This window comes from Caretta caretta, chromosome 24 (assembly GCF_965140235.1).
Source record: "Caretta caretta isolate rCarCar2 chromosome 24, rCarCar1.hap1, whole genome shotgun sequence".
NCBI classification, from domain to species: domain Eukaryota; kingdom Metazoa; phylum Chordata; order Testudines; family Cheloniidae; genus Caretta; species Caretta caretta.
Genome location: NC_134229.1, coordinates 2,418,041 through 2,442,293, shown reverse-complemented (window position 1 = coordinate 2,442,293; position 24,253 = coordinate 2,418,041). Strand labels below are relative to the sequence as shown.

General features: G+C 45.6%; 2 long non-coding RNA genes across 2 annotated transcripts; both read left to right on the top strand.

Annotated features, from left to right (window-relative positions):
• The first annotated feature begins 10,797 nt into the window (after positions 1 to 10,797).
• On the top strand, positions 10,798 to 12,500 carry LOC125626001 (uncharacterized). The gene is made up of 2 exons (XR_007353677.2): positions 10,798 to 10,844; positions 11,910 to 12,500. It is a non-coding gene; the product is annotated as an uncharacterized LOC125626001 (long non-coding RNA).
• A 9,725-nt stretch (positions 12,501 to 22,225) lies between these two features.
• Positions 22,226 to 23,928, top strand: LOC142069992 (uncharacterized). Its single transcript, XR_012665954.1, has 2 exons — positions 22,226 to 22,272; positions 23,338 to 23,928. It is a non-coding gene; the product is annotated as an uncharacterized LOC142069992 (long non-coding RNA).
• Positions 23,929 to 24,253: the final 325 nt, after the last annotated feature.

Genomic DNA, 24,253 nt, shown 5'->3' with positions numbered 1-24,253 from the left:
TGGCCCTAGCGCATTGTGTTGACTCTTTTCCCTGCTGTGTGTTTCAGGTTAACCTCCGGTGCAGAAAGATGACTTTCGATGAACTCATGAATGATGAATTGTATTATAACCCCTACTGTTACCAGGGCTGGCGCGGCTATAGAGGCCATTATGGCTGCTATAGGCCCTGGGGTTCCTGGAAGCCATACAGGTATGGGTGGGGCCATCAGTATGGTGGCCACTACCCTTACCGATGGGGCCATGGGTACGGCTATGGAAAGTTCTGGCCATGTTTAGCCGAGGAGCAATAGACCCGCAACAAGGAACAACCAGGAAACGTCAAGCGAGATATGGAATCACAGCTGGGCTTATGGGCAATGACGTTCAGAAATGCTGATTGCGCACAACTCCCATGGGAGCTCTGAGTCCTCAGCACCTCCGGAAATCTGCCCAGGATCTTTATTTCCCCACTTACACTTTATGACTTTTTCCTCTATTGTCTTCCAGAACATCTGGTGTGAAAGGCGTCACCTTGTAACGGGTGATTTCTTGTTGACTTTCATGAAACCCTGGAAATAGGTTCTTTTTACGCTGCCTACTGTCTGTCTCTTCCTGTGTACTTCTCCTCTTTTTCACATTAAACTGATTCTGCCTCATAATATCAATCTTTTCGTTTTCCTTTCGGCTCCATTCCCGATTTACCAGCCACTATGGCCCAGATTCAAAAGAGCTACTTACGTGCCTAACTCCCACTGAAATCAGTGCGAGCCAGGCACCTAAATACCTTTGTGAATCTGGGTCTGTGGGTAACAACTCGCTGCTGGGCAGGGAACCAGTGCCTGTGCATTACTTGAGTCCCACTCAAGCCCTGTATTGCGAAGAGCATCAGGTCTGGCAAAAGTCTGTATATCATAAGAGAGGTATTAGCCCTCTAGGTCCCCTCTCTTTACCAATTAGGTGTCGGGGATGCCTTCTGATTCACAGCTTCTAGACCTTGCCAGTCCCGGTTCAATCTCGAACAATAGGTGCTTGGTACCCTCAAGATGGGCAATGCCAACACTGAAACCATCCCTCCTATTCCCTCCCTCCCAAGGGTGTTTAATTAAAAGCCCGTCAGGTTTAAATTTCAGAAATCTTGTGCATCACTGGGCCTTGGTCCTGTGTAAAGGGAAGGGGCAACCTAAGCGCCCCCTTTTGGCCAGATGTGCCACTCTGGGTGAGCCACCTTACCGCCCCCTACTTAGAATCATAGAATCACAGAATATCAGGGTTGGAAGGGACCTCAGGAGGTCATCTAGTCCAACCCCTTGCTCAAAGCAGGACCAGTCCCCAACTAAATCATCCCAGCCAGGGCTTTGTCAAGCCTGACCTTAAAAACTTCAAAGGAAGGAGATTCCACCACCTCCCTAGGTAATGCATTCCAGTGTTTCACCACTCTCCTAGTGAAAAAGTTTTTCCTAATATCCAGCCTAAACCTTCCCCACTGCAACTTGAGACCGTTACTCCTTGTTCTGTCATCTGCTACCACTGAGAACAGTCTAGAGCCATCCTCTCTGGAACCCCCTTTCAGGTAGTTGAAAGCAGCTATCAAATCCCCCCTCATTCTTCTCTTCCACAGACTAAACAATCCCAGTTCCCTCAGCCTCTCCTCATAACTCATGTGTTCCAGTCCCCTAATCATTTTTCTTGCCCTCCGCTGGACTCTTTCCAATTTTTCCACATCCTTCTTGTAGTGTGGGGCCCCAAACTGGACACAGCACTCCAGATGAGGCCTCACCAATGTCGAATAGAGGGGAAGGATCACGTCCCTCGATGCGCTGGCAATGACCCTACTTATACATCCCAAAATGCCATTGGCCTTCTTGGCAACAAGGGCACACTGTTGACTCATATCCAGCTTCTCGTCCACTGTAACCCCTTGGTCCTTTTCTGCAGAACTGCTGCCGAGCCATTCGGTCCCTAGTCTGTCGCGGTGCATGGGATTCTTCCGACCTAAGTGCAGGACTCTGCACTTGTCCTTGTTGAACCTCATCAGACTTCTTTTGGCCCAATCCTTTAATTTGGCTAGAGCCCTCTGTATCCTATCCCTACCCTCCAGTGTATCTACCTCTCCTCCCAATTTAGTGTCATCTGCAAATTTGCTGAGGGTGCAATGCACATCATCCCCCAAATCATTTATGGAGATATTGAACAAAACCGGCCCGAGAACCGACCCTTGGGGCACTCCACTTGATACCAGCTGCCAACTAGACATGGAGCCATTGATTGCTACCCGTTGAGCCCGACAATCTAGCCAACTTTCTATCCACCTTAGAGTCCATTCATCCAGCCCATGCTTCTGTAACTTGCTGGCAAGAATACTGTGGGAGACCGTGTCAAAAGCTTTGCTAAAGTCAAGGAACGACACATCCACTGCTTTTCCCTCATCCACAGAGCCAGTTATATCGCCATAGAAGGCAATTAGATTAGTCACGCATGACTTGCCCTTGGTGACTCCATGCTGACTGTTCCTGATCACTTTCCTCTCCTCTAAGTGCTTCAGAATTGATTCCTTCAGGACCTGCTCCATGATTTTTCCAGGGACTGAGGTCAGGCTGACTGGCCAGTAGTTCCCAGGATCCTCCTTCTTCCCTTTTTTTAAAGATGGGCACTACATTAGCCTTTTTCCAGGCGTTCGGGACCTCCCCCGATCGCCATGAGTTTTCAAAGATAATGGCCAATGGCCAACGGCTCTGCAATCACATCCGCCAACTCCTTTAGCACTCTCGGATGCAGCGCATCCGGCCCCATGGATTTGAGCTTCTCCAGCTTTTCTAAATAGTCCCAAACCACTTCTTTCTCCACAGAGGGCTGGTCACCTCCTCCCCATGCTGTGCTGCCCACTGTGTCAACCATGCACTTGCACAGATCAGGGCAACAAAAGGACAAAACAAACTAGTCCAAAGAAGTGTGTTTCCCTTAATGAAGCCCCGGGACAGGAGCCCATGTAATAACAAACCAAATGCCCTTTTCGCCAGATCCATGTTCAGATCCCACTCACTAAAGTCCAGACAAAGTCTCTTGTGCCTGCGCGGGGTAAACTTCCACAGCTGGGAGATCACCGCCTCTTACAGGCTGGTCAGCTCCTCGTATCCTCTCCCCTATCCAGCTGCTTCTTCCGGATGAACTAGTCACTAGCGCAGAGCAGGGAGTCTCCTTAGTTGCACACAGTCTGTTCTGTTTGTGGCCTCCAGGCTGACTGCTAAAAGGGGAGTACGCTGCTTCACATACCTCCCTACCGTGAGTGGACCAGTTGGTGCACTCACCGAATAGCCAGATCTCCTCATCTGTTCATGAGAAGATGTCCACCTTCTCACGCTCCTTTTTAGGATGGTGTCCTACCCAGACCCAAAAGAACTGCAATGCCAAGTACCACTGGGTAAGACAGCCATTTGAGTCCTTCATTGTCTGGAGCCAACACAGAACTTCGCGATCTGTCAGCAGGACAAGTGCCCCTCAGTAGTTAGTCTCCTTATTTCTCACCTGGCATTTCCTTGGGTTTACTCTCACATTGGCCTCTCGTCGCCTGGATTTGAAGGCCCAGACTGGATCTAAATGACCTGACTGGATTGCTCATGCACAGATACAACTCTGGATATCAGTAACTCCAGTGAAGTCAGGAAGGTAGGTTGCCCTTAAAACTTTTACTGTGAAAGAAACCTGCAAGGTGTAATGTGTGCATCGTACTCTTACAGTTTCATGTAAATACGTCTGTATTCCCCCACTGTGGCCCCTTCAAGTTTCCGGTTCCCAGGCAACAGTGCTCTTGGGTGGAGATCTGCCTCTCTCTCTCCCTTCTGACAGGGTGCTTTCAGGCTGCAGCAGATCTCTGCCTTACCCTCTGATATCCCCAGCAAGCCTGACTACCTAAAGGTGAGCACCTGTAGCCCCTGTGCCTCCTTTTCTCTCTGAGGTCTATGAACAGTGTAGTGCCTTCAGTTACACGTTACCACACAGCTCCTTCGGTGCAAGCACCTCTACTCTTACGGTAAAGGCATTTCGGAGAAAGCAGATGAACAACAATAAAAGTCCCTATAAGCATGCTCAAAGCTTACCAGAGGGCACCATCAGCCAAGTCTTTCCTACTCTTCGGCAACTACTTGGCCAGAAGGTCCTGTATGGTTGTGGATCAGAAAGAAGGCTCTGAGTCAGTTCAAGCCCAGACGTTTTATACCAGAAGCCCTTTCTTCGTTGGTCTTTGGAAAATCCAGCATGAATCAGAGAGAGATGGTACCTCTGTGTGGATGTTTACAAACGTCTGCATTTTACCTTAATCACCCACGCACACACTGTTTTAGTTTCTAGGGAAGCAGTGATACCCTTCCCGCTGGAGTAAAACACAATCCTACGTACAATCTCTGACCCACAGTGACATGTAAATTTCATAACATACATTCCCACAAAGTTATTGCATACAATTGCAATATTTCTCACAACTACTAGGTGAGGTTGAGAACAGACTGGAAATCACAAACATGAAGGAAAACAATTATATCAGTTGAAAGAGTAATGTATGCAACAACATTAATTTGCAACTAATAAAGACCTCGTGAACAAAGGGCATCTCAGACCTTCCAGGAGATCTGAGAAACTGTATAAAAGCTCTTTCAACTCAGGGCTATTTCCCTACTTCTCTTCACCTCTTTTCTTTGCTGAACTGGGTACGTCTGATGTGAATCACTCTCTTTATAACTACTGAGGTGCCACACTAGCGATAGTTTCCATTCAGGAGCAAATCTTGTAGTTTGCATGACTAATACGATCTCAGTTCCTGATGAATCCTCCAATCAGTCCGTCTCTTACCCCCTCTATGCCCACGCAGCTCTTAAACAGAAATTCTTCCAGACCTTAATTCTGGACTCACCAGTCCTCTCTTCATCATAACGGCCCATTCTCCATCCTGGTTTTCATTTCTTCGCTGCCAGATCCTCCACTGTTACGTAGAGATTAGAATCAATCTAGAGAGCCATCATTTATGCCAGTGTACTGTGGGCGTTCATTTTACAAGATCTGACACTTGACACTCACTTCCGCTCAGCTTGCATGATCCAGAGCAAAAGCAGATGGGACCCAGAGAATTCAGCTTCAAATGGAGATCGATTTTTAACAATATTTTTTCTTTCGGAAAACCTAGTCTGTTCTCAGTTACGGGTGTTAGTTGTGACAAATAATGAAACCACATGCAGAATCTTTGGGGAAATGCTTTGTCTTAGGATTATCTCTCACTGTGTGTACAGCAATACAGGGACGATTGTGTCTGACAGACACAAAGAGGAAGGATACCACAGCTCCTGCAGGAACTAAAACAGTAGGGGGTGATTCAGGGAAATCATTGAGGAATGGAAACACTTCCAGAGAGGTACTACCCCCTGGCAACCTGGCCTATGGTTGTGCAGCCTTCAATCCCTGGGTGAGAAGGGAGCCTGATGCGGGTCTCCAACCAAGAACGCTGACAACCGGGAGCTGAGGGAATCACACAGGGGGCTACAGTTGCATTTACACTGAAACTGTGATCGTGTGATATTCACGTTACATCCACATACAAATCAGTACTCATGTGCCTCTCTCACGCCGATTGCAATACAGGTTATGTACCTCATTAGTTCTGTGACTCTCTGCCACAGTGGTTGGCAAATAAGAAATGGAGCAGAAAGGAAAACCAAAAGGCTGGTAATATGATGCAGAAGGACTTTAATGTGAATTAGAAGAGAAGGGCATAGCAAGAGACACAAGGAATGCAGAGCAGAAAGACTATATTTCTAGGGTTTCAAGAAGGTCTACAAGAAATCACTGGCTCCACGGTGATGCATTTCATACCAGATGTTCTTCTTCCTTCATTGCAGCTGTAGCGGTAAGAGTGAAGTCCTGTTTCCAGCATTTTTATCCCAGTCAGGATCAAATGAGACAAAGCAGAATGGGAGCAGAGCACTACGCTCTTTCTCTGTGAGTCATCTTCTGTAGCAAAACTAAAGGCAGAGACAAATGGCCCATACCCAGGAAGAGGCCAGTACACCCAGGGCCTAATTCTCACTGACACTAAGGTCCCTTTACGTTGCTCTGTAAGGAGCCTGCTCGTGAGTGTAAATGTTATTTGTGCCAACTTTAAGGTCCCTGCCTCAGTGACACTGCCAGAGTGGCCTAAAGGGGCCTTCATGGAATTGGGAGTCAGGCCTTTAGAGAGTTCTAGAAGAAGCCGTTAGAATAACGGTGGGGAGGGATAGCTCAGTGGTTTGAGCATTGGCCTGCTAAACCCAGGGTTGTGAGTTCAATCCTTGAGGGGGCCGTTTAGGGATCTGGGGCAAAAAAAAATTGGGGAGTGTGCCTGCTTTGAGCAAGGGGTTGGACTAGATGATCTCCTGAGGTCCCTTCCAACTCTGATACTCTAAGAGGAGGCATTAGCGGAAACAGTCATAAAGGGAAATCCAGCTACTAGGTAGGTTTCCTGAGGCACTGAGCAATCACAGCTCCCATGGCAGTGGTGGTTGCTCAGCATTTCTGAAAGCCATTGCCCATAAGCTGATCGCTGAATCGTATCTTGCTTTTCGTTTCCTGGTTGTTCCTTGTTCCGGGTCTATTGCTCCTCAGCGAAACATGGCCAGCATCGTCCATAGCCGTACCCACTGCCCCATCGGTAAGGGTAAGAGTAGCAGGAATCGTAATTAGGGCCCCATCCATAACTGTATGGCCTAAAGTAACCCCATGGCCGATAGCAGTCATAATAGCCCCTATAACCGCCCCAGCCCCCATTCCAACAGGGGTCACAGCCCCAGTAATGAGAAATCTTTTGGTGGTGCTAAGTCATCTTTCTGCGTTGGAGGTAAACCTGAAACACACAGGGAAAAGCAGGGAAAAGAGTCAGCGTAATGCATTAGAGCCAAGAGAATGAAAAGGAAAAAGCTCAGTTCCTATTGTAACGGGGGCTAGAGAGAGAGAGAGAGAGACGGAGCCAATCTAGCCCCTTAGTTCCCAGCTCCATTTTGCCTCCTATTGCCTCGTCCTAGTCCTCTTGCTCCCCTCTCTCTTAGCCTCCCTCCTAACCAACCCTTCTCAACCCTTCTGAGTCCCTTTCTCTTAAAAAAACTGACTGGAATAAATAAACGTACAATATAGAGTATTTCTGTCAGACACTCATGGGATTTTTCTTCCCTTGTATAAAAGGTTTATACAATGCTTGGCAGGGACAAATGTGTTAAGATTAGCTTGTGAGGATTTTACCTCAGCTTAGAGACCAATTCTCTCCAGAATCAGAGCATGGCACTTTGGCTTCTGAAGCTTGTGAGTCAGCAATACTTACAAATGAATGAATGGACTATTCTTTTGTCAAAGCGAAATACGAAGAACCGGAACCTGAGCAGGCAGATATCAGCACTGGTCAACTAAATTTAAGGATCTAAGCTAACTTACACTACCTGAGGATCTGCGTCTGACATGGCTACTCATGCGCACAAGACCACAGAAATTGCCCTCCTGGATCACACCAGAAGTCCATGTAATGTCAGACTCTCTGAACTATTGTTGAGCAGCAGCTGTCACACTATAAAGAAGCACACAGACGTGGTTTCTTATGGAATAAACTGGGGAAGTTTCTTTCTAGCACCCCTTAGTGAAAAGGTGGGTATGAGATTTTTCCAATCTACCTAAGAGATTTGAACACCTAATTCTTAAGGAAAATAAACAGGCACTAGTGTCCCAAACGCCTAGGTACCTGTAAAAATTGCAGCCTATGCTTCTAAACCATGAATCTACCAATGCCTGCAACTGACTAACTGCTATTTTAATGGAGAAGCCCCTTTCCGTAGCCAATATTCACAAAGTTACTTGCAAGATTCCGTCCTAAATTAAAACCATCACGTAGTAACATTTCGATAGCTCTAGAGAGTTTGAGAGAAATAGGACTCACCGAGCTCACCGAGGGGGATAAATCAAGGGAAGTGGTTAAAGAGCCCTGAGTCCTGAGCGCTTTTATACAATTTCGCAGACTGCCAGGAGAATCTGAGGCAACCTTTAGTTTAAGGTCTTAAATGACTACAAAACAGGCTTTGCTACGCACGTCACTCCGTCATCTGATATAATTGTTTTCAAGATTATTGTGTTTTCAGCCTCCCATGGCATGACATGCACACAACACCCTTTCCGTTTCAGAGTAGCAGCTGTGTTAGTCTGAATCTGCAAAAAGAAAAGAAGGACTTGTGGCACCTTTGTTAGTCTCTAAGGTGCCACAAAAACACCCTTTAGGTTTCTTTCATCTGAAAGGTTTTATGGGGCAGAATTTAACCTGGAATTATTCTAGGGACCTCCATCAGATTTACAGGAAGAATTAATGCAAAGGTTCGTCAGAGCTGTATCTATTGAACAATCTGCTGTCCTGTAAAAGAATCCAGTTTGGTCCTTGTGAGCCAAGCCGGTAAGCGTTGCGGGCATTGCACAGTTCCTCTTAAAATTCAAAGGAGGGAAGGAACGCTGTCCAAAGTCTGAACCCTCAAGTTTTCTGATCTCCTGCCCATTGAAGTCAATGACAGCCATTACTCTGGCTGGGTGGGTTTTCTCTCAGGTACCGGATGCAAACTTTCTCAGTGTACTCTCTATGCCATTATCTAAATCACTGATGAAGAAATGGAACAAAACTGGACCCAGAACTCATCCCTGATGGATCATAATCATAATGATCATAATAAGGATCAGTAACATAATCTTCAGTTTAGAATTCAAATATCCAGAAGATTGTGATAAGACACTTACGTTTATTCCTGTGGAAAATCCCATTCCTCGCTTCTCTCCATCTGACTGTGACTATAAAGCAGAATCTTAACTCCAACCTCATATTTCCCTCCAAACATTTTCCCATCTCCTCCAGCAACATGGGCCCTGGACCTGTTCCACCTACATTAGCTGAGGTTGCAGCTAAGGTTTGAAGAAGTGGTTTGCAATGTGGTGCTAGCTGTCTTGGGCCCAGGGTATTCGAAAGACAAGGTTGGAGAGGTAATATCTTTTGTAGGTGAAAGAGACAAGTTTCCACAGAATGATTCTTCTGCATGGGCTGGAAAACTTACACAAGTTGGTCCAATAAAATATATGACGTTACCTACTTTTTCTTTTGTTAGTGAAATATTTGGAAGCCGAGAAAGTGAAGGGTCTAAGAAAGTTTAGCAACAGTGAGAAGTGGGTAGCAAATGCTATCTAGATTACGGTGCGTTATTTGTAACTTTGTCACTTCCTCTGTGACCTTCACCCCAACGTAACTCTATTTATTTGCACATAAGACAGGAGTGATAACAATCTAGTGGATGTTCTATTTCCCCAGGACACCAGATCTCAAAGCACTTCACAAACATTCATTAAGGTTGTTGATGTCCAAAGTGTTGGATTATTACAATGGTAATAGTTTCTTACTGGAAGACGCCCTTCGAATGAGCAATAGAGTCACTTTAAAATGCATGTCAAGGTCACTCGTGTCATTCTCCTAATTAAGTCATGATTTGTAGCTCAGAGTTTTGGACTATTTGATTTCCATTGGGAAAAAAATGGCATTTCCTTTTCAGATAAAAATTCCTTTTCAAGTTTAAGAACAGGAGATCAGCTGGCATAAATAAGCACAGCTCCGCAGAATTCAGAGATGTTCGTGGCATTTGAATCAACATCAAGTGTCTTCAACCCTGCCTGGTTAGAGGAAAGAGCCTTTGGGAAGAGAGGTTGCTATACTTTAAAAAACATTCTCATCATGCTAAGAAAGCTTTCTGCAAACTCCGGGTCTTGCAACGTGCCCTAAAGTTAGTCAGACGTTGAATTAATCTAACCTCATAACATAGCCTTGGCCGAGAAAGCCATATCTCCATTTTCCTGAGGCTTTATCAGCTGCATTTTCCTGCAAGACAAGAATTGTCTTGGCTGTTGTTGGAGGGAAATCATATTGCTGATGTGGTAAATGTTCCGGGATTGACCTCAAAGCCTTTATAAAATATTGCAATGCTTTTTATCACCCACCCTCACCTCAACGCAAGAGGAACCCTGCAGTAGGCAGCACCATGAGCTTCTGCCATCATGATCATCCTGACCCCACAGCATTGGTGACATAACTAGAGGTAGATTATGAACTGAATTTCTAATCAATGTATGGGGAAATTCACCCCTGCACAGAGGACCAACACAAAGGCCTATTCAACTCACAGGTCCCTCTTAAGACCTAATTTGAAAGATGAAATGGGACTTAGAGAGTTCAAAGACCTTATCCTCTCTTTCTTCCAGGGGCAATTTTCAAGTCATAAGGTCTGAGTCAAAACCCTCCCACACTAATATCTCACATTGATTTCTATGGGCGTTAGATCTCAAAACTTGGGGTTACAGATTCTGAACACTGAGATTTCCCCTCCCTCCTAGGAATTACAAGAGCAGTACAATGCCCGCAATACATATCAGCATATCTTAGCAGGACCAAACTGGATTCCTCTGCAGGACAGCAGACTGCGAAACTGATACAGCCCTGAATCTCCTTGACAATCACTCTCATTAGCACTCCTGAGGAGGTCACTAGAATGATACCAGGCACGAACGTGTCCTATAAAACTTTTAAAATAAAAGAAACCCGTGGGCTTGTATGTGCATGTTATACCCCATGTGAGCCTGATAACACAACAATCCTGAACACAGAAGAAAACAATTATATCAATTGCAGGAGTCATGTGCCCAGCAACATACGTTTTGTAACTAATTAGGACCTCGAGCAAAAGGATGTCTCAAGTTCTCCAGGCTGTTTAAGAAACTGTATAAAAGTGCTCGCGACTCAGGGTTCTTTAACCACTTCTCTTGACTTCTCCTCCCTGGTGACCTTGGTAAGTCTGATTTGACTCTATCTTTCTATAGCTATCAAGACGTGTTCGTGATGGTTTGATTTAGGACTGAAACTTGCACATACCTCTGTGATTACTGGCTTTATTCAGGGGTTTTCCCACTGGAAAAAATGGTAAGTTATTAAGTTGCAGGCATTGGTGGATTCAGGGTTTAGAAGTTAAGGCTGCAAACTTTCAGAGGTACATAGGAATTTCTGGACACTAGGTCCTCTTTATTTTCATTAAGAATAAAGTGTTCAACTCCCTTCGGTAGATTTGAAAAATCTCAGACCCAACTTTTCAGTTTGTGGGGTTAGGAAGAAATTCCCCCAGTTTATTGCCAAACAGATTGCTTCTGTGTGCTTCTGCGTTCTTCTGTGGCAGCTGGTACCGAACATTCTTTCAGACACATTATTCTGATCTGATCCAGCAGGGCAATGTCTATGTTCTTCTGTGCACCAGGAGCATATTAAGATGCAGAGCCACAACTGGTGTAACTCCACTGAACTCAGTTGATCAGTGCTGATTGCTACCGGCTGAGGATCTGGTTCTTACTGTTTTGTTTTCCCAAAAGCATATTGTCCATTGATTCATTTGTAAGTATTACTGACCCACAAGGTTCAGAAGCCAAAGCACCATGCTCTGATTTTGAAGGGAACTGATCTCTCTGATGAGGTTAAATCCTCACAAGGAAACTATCCCGAACAAATTTGTCCCTGCCATCCTCCTTAGAAACATTTTGTAAGAAGGAATAAAAATCCCTTGCGTGTATGACAGAAATACTCTGTGTTGTACGTTTACTTATTCCAAAGAGTGTTCTTAGGAGAAATGGACTGAGAAGTGTTCAAAAGGGTTGGATAAGAGGGGGGCTAAGAGAGAGGGGAGCAAGAGGACAAGAAGGAGAAACTGGGAGGCAATAGGTAGCCAGGACATAAGGGTCTAGGTCACCATTTCTCTACCTCTCTCTATCTCCCTGGCCGGCAATACAGTAGTAACTGAGTTTTGACCCTTATTATTCCACTGGCCCTAGCGCATTGTGTTGACTCTTTTCCCTGCTGTGTGTTTCAGGTTAACCTCCGGCGCAGAAAGATGACTTTCGATGAACTCATGAATGATGAATTGTATTATAACCCCTACTGTTACCAGGGCTGGCGCGGCTATAGAGGCCATTATGGCTGCTATAGGCCCTGGGGTTCCTGGAAGCCATACAGGTATGGGTGGGGCCATCAGTATGGTGGCCACTACCCTTACCGATGGGGCCATGGGTACGGCTATGGAAAGTTCTGGCCATGTTTAGCCGAGGAGCAATAGACCCGCAACAAGGAACAACCAGGAAACGTCAAGCGAGATATGGAATCACAGCTGGGCTTATGGGCAATGACGTTCAGAAATGCTGATTGCGCACAACTCCCATGGGAGCTCTGAGTCCTCAGCACCTCCGGAAATCTGCCCAGGATCTTTATTTCCCCACTTACACTTTATGACTTTTTCCTCTATTGTCTTCCAGAACATCTGGTGTGAAAGGCGTCACCTTGTAACGGGTGATTTCTTGTTGACTTTCATGAAACCCTGGAAATAGGTTCTTTTTACGCTGCCTACTGTCTGTCTCTTCCTGTGTACTTCTCCTCTTTTTCACATTAAACTGATTCTGCCTCAAAATATCAATCTTTTCGTTTTCCTTTCGGCTCCATTCCCGATTTACCAGCCACTATGGCCCAGATTCAAAAGAGCTACTTACGTGCCTAACTCCCACTGAAATCAGTGCGAGCCAGGCACCTAAATACCTTTGTGAATCTGGGTCTGTGGGTAACAACTCGCTGCTGGGCAGGGAACCAGTGCCTGTGCATTACTTAAGTCCCACTCAAGCCCTGTATTGCGAAGAGCATCAGGTCTGGCAAAAGTCTGTATATCATAAGAGAGGTATTAGCCCTCTAGGTCCCCTCTCTTTACCAATTAGGTGTCGGGGATGCCTTCTGATTCACATCTTCTAGACCTTGCCAGTCCCGGTTCAATCTCGAACAATAGGTGCTTGGTACCCTCAAGATGGGCAATGCCAACACTGAAACCATCCCTCCTATTCCCTCCCTCCCAAGGGTGTTTAATTAAAAGCCCGTCAGGTTTAAATTTCAGAAATCTTGTGCATCACTGAGCCTTGGTCCTGTGTAAAGGGAAGGGGCAACCTAAGCGCCCCCTTTTGGCCAGATGTGCCACTCTGGGTGAGCCACCTTACCGCCCCCTACTTAGAATCATAGAATCACAGAATATCAGGGTTGGAAGGGACCTCAGGAGGTCATCTAGTCCAACCCCTTGCTCAAAGCAGGACCAGTCCCCAACTAAATCATCCCAGCCAGGGCTTTGTCAAGCCTGACCTTAAAAACTTCAAAGGAAGGAGATTCCACCACCTCCCGAGGTAATGCATTCCAGTGTTTCACCACTCTCCTAGTGAAAAAGTTTTTCCTAATATCCAGCCTAAACCTTCCCCACTGCAACTTGAGACCGTTACTCCTTGTTCTGTCATCTGCTACCACTGAGAACAGTCTAGAGCCATCCTCTCTGGAACCCCCTTTCAGGTAGTTGAAAGCAGCTATCAAATCCCCCCTCATTCTTCTCTTCCGCAGACTAAACAATCCCAGTTCCCTCAGCCTCTCCTCATAACTCATGTGTTCCAGTCCCCTAATCATTTTTCTTGCCCTCCGCTGGACTCTTTCCAATTTTTCCACATCCTTCTTGTAGTGTGGGGCCCCAAACTGGACACAGCACTCCAGATGAGGCCTCACCAATGTCGAATAGAGGGGAAGGATCACGTCCCTCGATGCGCTGGCAATGACCCTACTTATACATCCCAAAATGCCATTGGCCTTCTTGGCAACAAGGGCACACTGTTGACTCATATCCAGCTTCTCGTCCACTGTAACCCCTTGGTCCTTTTCTGCAGAACTGCTGCCGAGCCATTCGGTCCCTAGTCTGTCGCGGTGCATGGGATTCTTCCGACCTAAGTGCAGGACTCTGCACTTGTCCTTGTTGAACCTCATCAGACTTCTTTTGGCCCAATCCTTTAATTTGGCTAGAGCCCTCTGTATCCTATCCCTACCCTCCAGTGTATCTACCTCTCCTCCCAATTTAGTGTCATCTGCAAATTTGCTGAGGGTGCAATGCACATCATCCCCCAAATCATTTATGGAGATATTGAACAAAACCGGCCCGAGAACCGACCCTTGGGGCACTCCACTTGATACCAGCTGCCAACTAGACATGGAGCCATTGATTGCTACCCGTTGAGCCCGACAATCTAGCCAACTTTCTATCCACCTTAGAGTCCATTCATCCAGCCCATGCTTCTGTAACTTGCTGGCAAGAATACTGTGGGAGACCGTGTCAAAAGCTTTGCTAAAGTCAAGGAACGACACATCCACTGCTTTTCCCTCATCCACAGAGCCAGTTATATCGCCATAGAAGGCAATTAGATTAGTCACGCATGACTTGCCCTTGGTGACTCCATGCTGACTGTTCCTGATCACTTTCCTCTCCTCTAAGTGCTTCAGAATTGATTCCTTCAGGACCTGCTCCATGATTTTTCCAGGGACTGAGGTCAGGCTGACTGGCCAGTAGTTCCCAGGATCCTCCTTCTTCCCTTTTTTTAAAGATGGGCACTACATTAGCCTTTTTCCAGGCGTTCGGGACCTCCCCCGATCGCCATGAGTTTTCAAAGATAATGGCCAATGGCCAACGGCTCTGCAATCACATCCGCCAACTCCTTTAGCACTCTCGGATGCAGCGCATCCGGCCCCATGGATTTGAGCTTCTCCAGCTTTTCTAAATAGTCCCAAACCACTTCTTTCTCCACAGAGGGCTGGTCACCTCCTCCCCATGCTGTGCTGCCCACTGTGTCAACCATGCACTTGCACAGATCAGGGCAACAAAAGGACAAAACAAACTAGTCCAAAGAAGTGTGTTTCCCTTAATGAAGCCCCGGGACAGGAGCCCATGTAATAACAAACCAAATGCCCTTTTCGCCAGATCCATGTTCAGATCCCACTCACTAAAGTCCAGACAAAGTCTCTTGTGCCTGCGCGGGGTAAACTTCCACAGCTGGGAGATCACCGCCTCTTACAGGCTGGTCAGCTCCTCGTATCCTCTCCCCTATCCAGCTGCTTCTTCCGGATGAACTAGTCACTAGCGCAGAGCAGGGAGTCTCCTTAGTTGCACACAGTCTGTTCTGTTTGTGGCCTCCAGGCTGACTGCTAAAAGGGGAGTACGCTGCTTCACATACCTCCCTACCGTGAGTGGACCAGTTGGTGCACTCACCGAATAGCCAGATCTCCTCATCTGTTCATGAGAAGATGTCCACCTTCTCACGCTCCTTTTTAGGATGGTGTCCTACCCAGACCCAAAAGAACTGCAATGCCAAGTACCACTGGGTAAGACAGCCATTTGAGTCCTTCATTGTCTGGAGCCAACACAGAACTTCACGATCTGTCAGCAGGACAAGTGCCCCTCAGTAGTTAGTCTCCTTATTTCTCACCTGGCATTTCCTTGGGTTTACTCTCACATTGGCCTCTCGTCGCCTGGATTTGAAGGCCCAGACTGGATCTAAATGACCTGACTGGATTGCTCATGCACAGATACAACTCTGGATATCAGTAACTCCAGTGAAGTCAGGAAGGTAGGTTGCCCTTAAAACTTTTACTGTGAAAGAAACCTGCAAGGTGTAATGTGTGCATCGTACTCTTACAGTTTCATGTAAATACGTCTGTATTCCCCCACTGTGGCCCCTTCAAGTTTCCGGTTCCCAGGCAACAGTGCTCTTGGGTGGAGATCTGCCTCTCTCTCTCCCTTCTGACAGGGTGCTTTCAGGCTGCAGCAGATCTCTGCCTTACCCTCTGATATCCCCAGCAAGCCTGACTACCTAAAGGTGAGCACCTGTAGCCCCTGTGCCTCCTTTTCTCTCTGAGGTCTATGAACAGTGTAGTGCCTTCAGTTACACGTTACCACACAGCTCCTTCGGTGCAAGCACCTCTACTCTTACGGTAAAGGCATTTCGGAGAAAGCAGATGAACAACAATAAAAGTCCCTATAAGCATGCTCAAAGCTTACCAGAGGGCACCATCAGCCAAGTCTTTCCTACTCTTCGGCAACTACTTGGCCAGAAGGTCCTGTATGGTTGTGGATCAGAAAGAAGGCTCTGAGTCAGTTCAAGCCCAGACGTTTTATACCAGAAGCCCTTTCTTCGTTGGTCTTTGGAAAATCCAGCATGAATCAGAGAGAGATGGTACCTCTGTGTGGATGTTTACAAACGTCTGCATTTTACCTTAATCACCCACGCACACACTGTTTTAGTTTCTAGGGAAGCAGTGATACCCTTCCCGCTGGAGTAAAACACAATCCTACGTACAATCTCTGACCCACAGTGACATGTAAATTTCATAACATACATTCCCACAAAGTTATTGCATACAATTGCAATATTTCTCACAACTACTAGGTGAGGTTGAGAACAGACTGGAAATCACAAACATGAAGGAAAACAATTATATCAGTTGAAAGAGTAATGTATGCAACAACATTAATTTGCAACTAATAAAGACCTCGTGAACAAAGGGCATCTCAGACCTTCCAGGAGATCTGAGAAACTGTATAAAAGCTCTTTCAACTCAGGGCTATTTCCCTACTTCTCTTCACCTCTTTTCTTTGCTGAACTGGGTACGTCTGATGTGAATCACTCTCTTTATAACTACTGAGGTGCCACACTAGCGATAGTTTCCATTCAGGAGCAAATCTTGTAGTTTGCATGACTAATACGATCTCAGTTCCTGATGAATCCTCCAATCAGTCCGTCTCTTACCCCCTCTATGCCCACGCAGCTCTTAAACAGAAATTCTTCCAGACCTTAATTCTGGACTCACCAGTCCTCTCTTCATCATAACGGCCCATTCTCCATCCTGGTTTTCATTTCTTCGCTGCCAGATCCTCCACTGTTACGTAGAGATTAGAATCAATCTAGAGAGCCATCATTTATGCCAGTGTACTGTGGGCGTTCATTTTACAAGATCTGACACTTGACACTCACTTCCGCTCAGCTTGCATGATCCAGAGCAAAAGCAGATGGGACCCAGAGAATTCAGCTTCAAATGGAGATCGATTTTTAACAATATTTTTTCTTTCGGAAAACCTAGTCTGTTCTCAGTTACGGGTGTTAGTTGTGACAAATAATGAAACCACATGCAGAATCTTTGGGGAAATGCTTTGTCTTAGGATTATCTCTCACTGTGTGTACAGCAATACAGGGACGATTGTGTCTGACAGACACAAAGAGGAAGGATACCACAGCTCCTGCAGGAACTAAAACAGTAGGGGGTGATTCAGGGAAATCATTGAGGAATGGAAACACTTCCAGAGAGGTACTACCCCCTGGCAACCTGGCCTATGGTTGTGCAGCCTTCAATCCCTGGGTGAGAAGGGAGCCTGATGCGGGTCTCCAACCAAGAACGCTGACAACCGGGAGCTGAGGGAATCACACAGGGGGCTACAGTTGCATTTACACTGAAACTGTGATCGTGTGATATTCACGTTACATCCACATACAAATCAGTACTCATGTGCCTCTCTCACGCCGATTGCAATACAGGTTATGTACCTCATTAGTTCTGTGACTCTCTGCCACAGTGGTTGGCAAATAAGAAATGGAGCAGAAAGGAAAACCAAAAGGCTGGTAATATGATGCAGAAGGACTTTAATGTGAATTAGAAGAGAAGGGCATAGCAAGAGACACAAGGAATGCAGAGCAGAAAGACTATATTTCTAGGGTTTCAAGAAGGTCTACAAGAAATCACTGGCTCCACGGTGATGCATTTCATACCAGATGTTCTTCTTCCTTCATTGCAGCTGTAGCGGTAAGAGTGAAGTCCTGTTTCCAGCATTTTTATCCCAGTCAGGATCAAATGACACAAAGCAGAATGGGAGCAGAGCACTACGCTCTTTCTCTGTGAGTCATCTTCTGTAGCAAAACTAAAGGCAGAGACAAATGGCCCATACCCAGGAAGAGGCCAGTACACCCAGGGCCTAATTCTCACTGACACTAAGGTCCCTTTACGTTGCTCTGTAAGGAGCCTGCTCGTGAGTGTAAATGTTATTTGTGCCAACTTTAAGGTCCCTGCCTCAGTGACACTGCCAGAGTGGCCTAAAGGGGCCTTCATGGAATTGGGAGTCAGGCCTTTAGAGAGTTCTAGAAGAAGCCGTTAGAATAACGGTGGGGAGGGATAGCTCAGTGGTTTGAGCATTGGCCTGCTAAACCCAGGGTTGTGAGTTCAATCCTTGAGGGGGCCGTTTAGGGATCTGGGGCAAAAAAAAATTGGGCAGTGTGCCTGCTTTGAGCAAGGGGTTGGACTAGATGATCTCCTGAGGTCCCTTCCAACTCTGATACTCTAAGAGGAGGCATTAGCGGAAACAGTCATAAAGGGAAATCCAGCTACTAGGTAGGTTTCCTGAGGCACTGAGCAATCACAGCTCCCATGGCAGTGGTGGTTGCTCAGCATTTCTGAAAGCCATTGCCCATAAGCTGATCGCTGAATCGTATCTTGCTTTTCGTTTCCTGGTTGTTCCTTGTTCCGGGTCTATTGCTCCTCAGCGAAACATGGCCAGCATCGTCCATAGCCATACCCACTGCCCCATCGGTAAGGGTAAGAGTAGCAGGAATCGTAATTAGGGCCCCATCCATAACTGTATGGCCTATAGTAACCCCATGGCCGATAGCAGTCATAATAGCCCCTATAACCGCCCCAGCCCCTATTCCAACAGGGGTCACAGCCCCAGTAATGAGAAATCTTTTGGTGGTGCTAAGTCATCTTTCTGCGTTGGAGGTAAACCTGAAACACACAGGGAAAAGCAGGGAAAAGAGTCAGCGTAATGCATTAGAGCCAAGAGAATGAAAAGGAAAAAGCTCAGTTCCTATTGTCACGAGGGCTAGAGAGAGAGAGAGACGGAGCCAGGAAATGATAATCTAGCCCCTTAGTTCCCAGCTCCATTTTGCCTCCTATTGCCTCGTCCTAGTCCTCTTGCTCCCCTCTCTCTTAGCCTCCCTCACACCAGAAGTCCATGTAATGTCAGACTCTCTGAACTATTGTTGAGCAGCAGCTGTCACACTATAAAGAAGCACACAGACGTGGTTTCTTATGGAATAAACTGGGGAAGTTTCTTTCTAGCACCCCTTAGTGAAAAGGTGGGTATGAGATTTTTCCAATCTACCTAAGAGATTTGAACACCTAATTCTTAAGGAAAATAAACAGGCACTAGTGTCCCAAACGCCTAGGTACCTGTAAAAATTGCAGCCTATGCTTCTAAACCATGAATCTACCAATGCCTGCAACTGACTAACTGCTATTTTAATGGAGAAGCCCCTTTCCGTAGCCAATATTCACAAAGTTACTTGCAAGATTCCGTCCTAAATTAAAACCATCACGTATGTAACATTTCGATAGCTCTAGAGAGTTTGAGAGAAATAGGACTCACCGAGCTCACCGAGGGGGATAAATCAAGGGAAGTGGTTAAAGAGCCCTGAGTCCTGAGCGCTTTTATACAATTTCGCAGACTGCCAGGAGAATCTGAGACAACCTTTAGTTTAAGGTCTTAAATGACTACAAAACAGGCTTTGCTACGCACGTCACTCCGTCATCTGATATAATTGTTTTCAAGATTATTGTGTTTTCAGCCTCCCATGGCATGACATGCACACAACACCCTTTCCGTTTCAGAGTAGCAGCTGTGTTAGTCTGAATCTGCAAAAAGAAAAGAAGGACTTGTGGCACCTTTGTTAGTCTCTAAGGTGCCACAAAAACACCCTTTAGGTTTCTTTCATCTGAAAGGTTTTATGGGGCAGAATTTAACCTGGAATTATTCTAGGGACCTCCATCAGATTTACAGGAAGAATTAATGCAAAGGTTCGTCAGAGCTGTATCTATTGAACAATCTGCTGTCCTGTAAAAGAATCCAGTTTGGTCCTTGTGAGCCAAGCCGGTAAGCGTTGCGGGCATTGCACAGTTCCTCTTAAAATTCAAAGGAGGGAAGGAACGCTGTCCAAAGTCTGAACCCTCAAGTTTTCTGATCTCCTGCCCATTGAAGTCAATGACAGCCATTACTCTGGCTGGGTGGGTTTTCTCTCAGGTATCGGACGCAAACTTTCTCAGTGTACTCTCTATGCCATTATCTAAATCACTGATGAAGAAATGGAACAAAACTGGACCCAGAACTCATCCCTGATGGATCATAATCATAATGATCATAATAAGGATCAGTAACATAATCTTCAGTTTAGAATTCAAATATCCAGAAGATTGTGATAAGACACTTACGTTTATTCCTGTGGAAAATCCCATTCCTCGCTTCTCTCCATCTGACTGTGACTATAAAGCAGAATCTTAACTCCAACCTCATATTTCCCTCCAAACATTTTCCCATCTCCTCCAGCAACATGGGCCCTGGACCTGTTCCACCTACATTAGCTGAGGTTGCAGCTAAGGTTTGAAGAAGTGGTTTGCAATGTGGTGCTAGCTGTCTTGGGCCCAGGGTATTCGAAAGACAAGGTTGGAGAGGTAATATCTTTTGTAGGTGAAAGAGACAAGTTTCCACAGAATGATTCTTCTGCATGGGCTGGAAAACTTACACAAGTTGGTCCAATAAAATATATGACGTTACCTACTTTTTCTTTTGTTAGTGAAATATTTGGAAGCCGAGAAAGTGAAGGGTCTAAGAAAGTTTAGCAACAGTGAGAAGTGGGTAGCAAATGCTATCTAGATTACGGTGCGTTATTTGTAACTTTGTCACTTCCTCTGTGACCTTCACCCCAACGTAACTCTATTTATTTGCACATAAGACAGGAGTGATAACAATCTAGTGGATGTTCTATTTCCCCAGGACACCAGATCTCAAAGCACTTCACAAACATTCATTAAGGTTGTTGATGTCCAAAGTGTTGGATTATTACAATGGTAATAGTTTCTTACTGGAAGACGCCCTTCGAATGAGCAATAGAGTCACTTTAAAATGCATGTCAAGGTCACTCGTGTCATTCTCCTAATTAAGTCATGATTTGGAGCTCAGAGTTTTGGACTATTTGATTTCCATTGGAAAAAAAATGGCATTTCCTTTTCAGATAAAAATTCCTTTTCAAGTTTAAGAACAGGAGATCAGCTGGCATAAATAAGCACAGCTCCATAGAATTCAGAGATGTTCGTGGCATTTGAATCAACATCAAGTGTCTTCAACCCTGCCTGGTTAGAGGAAAGAGCCTTTGGGAAGAGAGGTTGCTATACTTTAAAAAACATTCTCATCATGCTAAGAAAGCTTTCTGCAAACTCCGGGTCTTGCAACGTGCCCTAAAGTTGGTCAGACGTTGAATTAATCTAACCTCATAACATAGCCTTGGCCGAGAAAGCCATATCTCCATTTTCCTGAGGCTTTATCAGCTGCATTTTCCTGCAAGACAAGAATTGTCTTGGCTGTTGTTGGAGGGAAATCATATTGCTGATGTGGTAAATGTTCCGGGATTGACCTCAAAGCCTTTATAAAATATTGCAATGCTTTTTATCACCCACCCTCACCTCAACGCAAGAGGAACCCTGCAGTAGGCAGCACCATGAGCTTCTGCCATCATGATCATCCTGACCCCACAGCATTGGTGACATAACTAGAGGTAGATTATGAACTGAATTTCTAATCAATGTATGGGGAAATTCACCCCTGCACAGAGGACCAACACAAAGGCCTATTCAACTCACAGGTCCCTCTTAAGACCTAATTTGAAAGATGAAATGGGACTTAGAGAGTTCAAAGACCTTATCCTCTCTTTCTTCCAGGGGCAATTTTCAAGTCATAAGGTCTGAGTCAAAACCCTCCCACACTAATATCTCACATTGATTTCTATGGGCGTTAGATCTCAAAACTTGGGGTTACAGATTCTGAACACTGAGATTTCCCCTCCCTCCTAGGAATTACAAGAGCAGTACAATGCCCGCAATACATATCAGCATATCTTAGCAGGACCAAACTGGATTCCTCTGCAGGACAGCAGACTGCGAAACTGATACAGCCCTGAATCTCCTTGACAATCACTCTCATTAGCACTCCTGAGGAGGTCACTAGAATGATACCAGGCACGAACGTGTCCTATAAAACTTTTAAAATAAAAGAAACCCGTGGGCTTGTATGTGCATGTTATACCCCATGTGAGCCTGATAACACAACAATCCTGAACACAGAAGAAAACAATTATATCAATTGCAGGAGTCATGTGCCCAGCAACATACGTTTTGTAACTAATTAGGACCTCGAGCAAAAGGATGTCTCAAGTTCTCCAGGCTGTTTAAGAAACTGTATAAAAGTGCTCGCGACTCAGGGTTCTTTAACCACTTCTCTTGACTTCTCCTCCCTGGTGACCTTGGTAAGTCTGATTTGACTCTATCTTTCTATAGCTATCAAGACGTGTTCGTGATGGTTTGATTTAGGACTGAAACTTGCACATACCTCTGTGATTACTGGCTTTATTCAGGGGTTTTCCCACTGGAAAAAATGGTAAGTTATTAAGTTGCAGGCATTGGTGGATTCAGGGTTTAGAAGTTAAGGCTGCAAACTTTCAGAGGTACATAGGAATTTCTGGACACTAGGTCCTCTTTATTTTCATTAAGAATAAAGTGTTCAACTCCCTTCGGTAGATTTGAAAAATCTCAGACCCAACTTTTCAGTTTGTGGGGTTAGGAAGAAATTCCCCCAGTTTATTGCCAAACAGATTGCTTCTGTGTGCTTCTGCGTTCTTCTGTGGCAGCTGGTACCGAACATTCTTTCAGACACATTATTCTGATCTGATCCAGCAGGGCAATGTCTATGTTCTTCTGTGCACCAGGAGCATATTAAGATGCAGAGCCACAACTGGTGTAACTCCACTGAACTCAGTTGATCAGTGCTGATTGCTACCGGCTGAGGATCTGGTTCTTACTGTTTTGTTTTCCCAAAAGCATATTGTCCATTGATTCATTTGTAAGTATTACTGACCCACAAGGTTCAGAAGCCAAAGCACCATGCTCTGATTTTGAAGGGAACTGATCTCTCTGATGAGGTTAAATCCTCACAAGGAAACTATCCCGAACAAATTTGTCCCTGCCATCCTCCTTAGAAACATTTTGTAAGAAGGAATAAAAATCCCTTGCGTGTATGACAGAAATACTCTGTGTTGTACGTTTACTTATTCCAAAGAGTGTTCTTAGGAGAAATGGACTGAGAAGTGTTCAAAAGGGTTGGATAAGAGGGGGGCTAAGAGAGAGGGGAGCAAGAGGACAAGAAGGAGAAACTGGGAGGCAATAGGTAGCCAGGACATAAGGGTCTAGGTCACCATTTCTCTACCTCTCTCTATCTCCCTGGCCGGCAATACAGTAGTAACTGAGTTTTGACCCTTATTATTCCACTGGCCCTAGCGCATTGTGTTGACTCTTTTCCCTGCTGTGTGTTTCAGGTTAACCTCCGGCGCAGAAAGATGACTTTCGATGAACTCATGAATGATGAATTGTATTATAACCCCTACTGTTACCAGGGCTGGCGCGGCTATAGAGGCCATTATGGCTGCTATAGGCCCTGGGGTTCCTGGAAGCCATACAGGTATGGGTGGGGCCATCAGTATGGTGGCCACTACCCTTACCGATGGGGCCATGGGTACGGCTATGGAAAGTTCTGGCCATGTTTAGCCGAGGAGCAATAGACCCGCAACAAGGAACAACCAGGAAACGTCAAGCGAGATATGGAATCACAGCTGGGCTTATGGGCAATGACGTTCAGAAATGCTGATTGCGCACAACTCCCATGGGAGCTCTGAGTCCTCAGCACCTCCGGAAATCTGCCCAGGATCTTTATTTCCCCACTTACACTTTATGACTTTTTCCTCTATTGTCTTCCAGAACATCTGGTGTGAAAGGCGTCACCTTGTAACGGGTGATTTCTTGTTGACTTTCATGAAACCCTGGAAATAGGTTCTTTTTACGCTGCCTACTGTCTGTCTCTTCCTGTGTACTTCTCCTCTTTTTCACATTAAACTGATTCTGCCTCAAAATATCAATCTTTTCGTTTTCCTTTCGGCTCCATTCCCGATTTACCAGCCACTATGGCCCAGATTCAAAAGAGCTACTTACGTGCCTAACTCCCACTGAAATCAGTGCGAGCCAGGCACCTAAATACCTTTGTGAATCTGGGTCTGTGGGTAACAACTCGCTGCTGGGCAGGGAACCAGTGCCTGTGCATTACTTAAGTCCCACTCAAGCCCTGTATTGCGAAGAGCATCAGGTCTGGCAAAAGTCTGTATATCATAAGAGAGGTATTAGCCCTCTAGGTCCCCTCTCTTTACCAATTAGGTGTCGGGGATGCCTTCTGATTCACAT